Raw genomic sequence first — 5,000 nt, 5'->3', positions numbered from 1 at the left:
TCGTACGAACGCCGTGAAACTTCCACAGGCTTTTCCAGCAGATTTGCACGTGCACTCAAAAAAGTCAAAATTTTTACACATAGACCCCATCAAACGGGAGAAATTGGCCCGGATTGCTCTCATGTGCGTTACGGGGCATCGTTTCTCTCGCGCCGAATTCTCTCGAGCTGGGAAATCGCTCATTTTTGCGTCGCCAAATATCGTACGAACGCCGTGAAACTTCCACAGGCTTTTTCAGCAGATTTGCACGTGCACTCAAAAAAGTCAAAATTTTTACACATAGACCCCATCAAACGGGAGAAATTGGCCGGGATTGCTCTCATGTGCGTTACGGGGCATCGTTTCTCTCGCTCCGAATTCCATCGAGCTGGGAAATCGCTCATTTTTGCGTCGCCAAATATCGTACGAACGCCGTGAAACTTCCACAGGCTTTTTCAGCAGATTTGCACGTGCACTCAAAAAAGTCAAAATTTTTACACATAGACCCCATCAAACGGGAGAAATTGGCCGGGATTGCTCTCATGTGCGTTACGGGGCATCGTTTCTCTCGCGCCGAATTCCATCGAGCTGGGAAATCGCTCATTTTTGCGTCGCCAAATATCGTACGAACGCCGTGAAACTTCCACAGGCTTTTCCAGCAGATTGGCACGTGCACTCAAAAAAGTCAAAATTTGTACACATAGACCCCATCAAACGGGAGAAATTGGCCGGGATTGCTCTCATGTGCGTTACGGGGCATCGTTTCTCTCGCTCCGAATTCCATCGAGCTGGGAAATCGCTCATTTTTGCGTCGCCAAATATCGTACGAACGCCGTGAAACTTCCACAGGCTTTTCCAGCAGATTTGCACCTGCACTCAAAAAAGTCAAAATTTTTACACATAGACCCCATCAAACGGGAGAAATTGGCCCGGATTGCTCTCATGTGCGTTACGGGGCATCGTTTCTCTCGCGCCGAATTCTCTCGAGCTGGGAAATCGCTCATTTTTGCGTCGCCAAATATCGTACGAACGCCGTGAAACTTCCACAGGCTTTTTCAGCAGATTTGCACCTGCACTCAAAAAAGTCAAAATTTTTACACATAGACCCCATCAAACGGGAGAAATTGGCCCGGATTGCTCTCATGTGCGTTACGGGGCATCGTTTCTCTCGCGCCGAATTCCATCGAGCTGGGAAATCGCTCATTTTTGCGTCGCCAAATATCGTACGAACGCCGTGAAACTTCCACAGGCTTTTTCAGCAGATTTGCACCTGCACTCAAAAAAGTCAAAATTTTTACACATAGACCCCATCAAACGGGAGAAATTGGCCCGGATTGCTCTCATGTGCGTTACGGGGCATCGTTTCTCTCGCGCCGAATTCTCTCGAGCTGGGAAATCGCTCATTTTTGCGTCGCCAAATATCGTACGAACGCCGTGAAACTTCCACAGGCTTTTTCAGCAGATTTGCACGTGCACTCAAAAAAGTCAAAATTTTTACACATAGACCCCATCAAACGGGAGAAATTGGCCGGGATTGCTCTCATGTGCGTTACGGGGCATCGTTTCTCTCGCTCCGAATTCCATCGAGCTGGGAAATCGCTCATTTTTGCGTCGCCAAATATCGTACGAACGCCGTGAAACTTCCACAGGCTTTTCCAGCAGATTTGCACCTGCACTCAAAAAAGTCAAAATTTTTACACATAGACCCCATCAAACGGGAGAAATTGGCCCGGATTGCTCTCATGTGCGTTACGGGGCATCGTTTCTCTCGCGCCGAATTCTCTCGAGCTGGGAAATCGCTCATTTTTGCGTCGCCAAATATCGTACGAACGCCGTGAAACTTCCACAGGCTTTTTCAGCAGATTTGCACCTGCACTCAAAAAAGTCAAAATTTTTACACATAGACCCCATCAAACGGGAGAAATTGGCCCGGATTGCTCTCATGTGCGTTACGGGGCATCGTTTCTCTCGCTCCGAATTCCATCGAGCTTGGAAATCGCTCATTTTTGCGTCGCCAAATATCGTACGAACGCCGTGAAACTTCCACAGGCTTTTCCAGCAGATTTGCACCTGCACTCAAAAAAGTCAAAATTTTTACACATAGACCCCATCAAACGGGAGAAATTGGCCCGGATTGCTCTCATGTGCGTTACGGGGCATCGTTTCTGTCGCGCCGAATTCCATCGAGCTGGGAAATCGCTCATTTTTGCGTCGCCAAATATCGTACGAACGCCGTGAAACTTCCACAGGCTTTTCCAGCAGATTGGCACGTGCACTCAAAAAAGTCAAAATTTGTACACATAGACCCCATCAAACGGGAGAAATTGGCCGGGATTGCTCTCATGTGCGTTACGGGGCATCGTTTCTCTCGCTCCGAATTCCATCGAGCTGGGAAATCGCTCATTTTTGCGTCGCCAAATATCGTACGAACGCCGTGAAACTTCCACAGGCTTTTTCAGCAGATTTGCACGTGCACTCAAAAAAGTCAAAATTTTTACACATAGACCCCATCAAACGGGAGAAATTGGCCGGGATTGCTCTCATGTGCGTTACGGGGCATCGTTTCTCTCGCGCCGAATTCCATCGAGCTGGGAAATCGCTCATTTTTGCGTCGCCAAATATCGTACGAACGCCGTGAAACTTCCACAGGCTTTTTCAGCAGATTTGCACGTGCACTCAAAAAAGTCAAAATTTTTACACATAGACCCCATCAAACGGGAGAAATTGGCCCGGATTGCTCTCATGTGCGTTACGGGGCATCGTTTCTCTCGCGCCGAATTCTCTCGAGCTGGGAAATCGCTCATTTTTGCGTCGCCAAATATCGTACGAACGCCGTGAAACTTCCACAGGCTTTTTCAGCAGATTTGCACGTGCACTCAAAAAAGTCAAAATTTTTACACATAGACCCCATCAAACGGGAGAAATTGGCCCGGATTGCTCTCATGTGCGTTACGGGGCATCGTTTCTCTCGCGCCGAATTCTCTCGAGCTGGGAAATCGCTCATTTTTGCGTCGCCAAATATCGTACGAACGCCGTGAAACTTCCACAGGCTTTTTCAGCAGATTTGCACCTGCACTCAAAAAAGTCAAAATTTTTACACATAGACCCCATCAAACGGGAGAAATTGGCCCGGATTGCTCTCATGTGCGTTACGGGGCATCGTTTCTGTCGCGCCGAATTCCATCGAGCTGGGAAATCGCTCATTTTTGCGTCGCCAAATATCGTACGAACGCCGTGAAACTTCCACAGGCTTTTCCAGCAGATTGGCACGTGCACTCAAAAAAGTCAAAATTTGTACACATAGACCCCATCAAACGGGAGAAATTGGCCCGGATTGCTCTCATGTGCGTTACGGGGCATCGTTTCTCTCGCGCCGAATTCTCTCGAGCTGGGAAATCGCTCATTTTTGCGTCGCCAAATATCGTACGAACGCCGTGAAACTTCCACAGGCTTTTTCAGCAGATTTGCACCTGCACTCAAAAAAGTCAAAATTTTTACACATAGACCCCATCAAACGGGAGAAATTGGCCCGGATTGCTCTCATGTGCGTTACGGGGCATCGTTTCTGTCGCGCCGAATTCCATCGAGCTGGGAAATCGCTCATTTTTGCGTCGCCAAATATCGTACGAACGCCGTGAAACTTCCACAGGCTTTTCCAGCAGATTGGCACGTGCACTCAAAAAAGTCAAAATTTGTACACATAGACCCCATCAAACGGGAGAAATTGGCCGGGATTGCTCTCATGTGCGTTACGGGGCATCGTTTCTCTCGCTCCGAATTCCATCGAGCTGGGAAATCGCTCATTTTTGCGTCGCCAAATATCGTACGAACGCCGTGAAACTTCCACAGGCTTTTCCAGCAGATTTGCACGTGCACTCAAAAAAGTCAAAATTTTTACACATAGACCCCATCAAACGGGAGAAATTGGCCGGGATTGCTCTCATGTGCGTTACGGGGCATCGTTTCTCTCGCGCCGAATTCTCTCGAGCTGGGAAATCGCTCATTTTTGCGTCGCCAAATATCGTACGAACGCCGTGAAACTTCCACAGGCTTTTTCAGCAGATTTGCACGTGCACTCAAAAAAGTCAAAATTTTTACACATAGACCCCATCAAACGGGAGAAATTGGCCCGGATTGCTCTCATGTGCGTTACGGGGCATCGTTTCTGTCGCGCCGAATTCCATCGAGCTGGGAAATCGCTCATTTTTGCGTCGCCAAATATCGTACGAACGCCGTGAAACTTCCACAGGCTTTTTCAGCAGATTTGCACCTGCACTCAAAAAAGTCAAAATTTTTACACATAGACCCCATCAAACGGGAGAAATTGGCCCGGATTGCTCTCATGTGCGTTACGGGGCATCGTTTCTCTCGCGCCGAATTCTCTCGAGCTGGGAAATCGCTCATTTTTGCGTCGCCAAATATCGTACGAACGCCGTGAAACTTCCACAGGCTTTTTCAGCAGATTTGCACCTGCACTCAAAAAAGTCAAAATTTTTACACATAGACCCCATCAAACGGGAGAAATTGGCCCGGATTGCTCTCATGTGCGTTACGGGGCATCGTTTCTGTCGCGCCGAATTCCATCGAGCTGGGAAATCGCTCATTTTTGCGTCGCCAAATATCGTACGAACGCCGTGAAACTTCCACAGGCTTTTCCAGCAGATTTGCACGTGCACTCAAAAAAGTCAAAATTTTTACACATAGACCCCATCAAACGGGAGAAATTGGCCGGGATTGCTCTCATGTGCGTTACGGGGCATCGTTTCTCTCGCTCCGAATTCCATCGAGCTGGGAAATCGCTCATTTTTGCGTCGCCAAATATCGTACGAACGCCGTGAAACTTCCACAGGCTTTTTCAGCAGATTTGCACGTGCACTCAAAAAAGTCAAAATTTTTACACATAGACCCCATCAAACGGGAGAAATTGGCCCGGATTGCTCTCATGTGCGTTACGGGGCATCGTTTCTGTCGCGCCGAATTCCATCGAGCTGGGAAATCGCTCATTTTTGCGTCGCCAAATA

This window comes from Lampetra fluviatilis, chromosome 4, assembly GCF_964198595.1.
Source record: "Lampetra fluviatilis chromosome 4, kcLamFluv1.1, whole genome shotgun sequence".
Lineage (NCBI taxonomy): Eukaryota > Metazoa > Chordata > Hyperoartia > Petromyzontiformes > Petromyzontidae > Lampetra > Lampetra fluviatilis.
The sequence above is the reverse complement of the archived record's forward strand: the minus strand, read 5'-3'. Positions refer to the sequence as shown.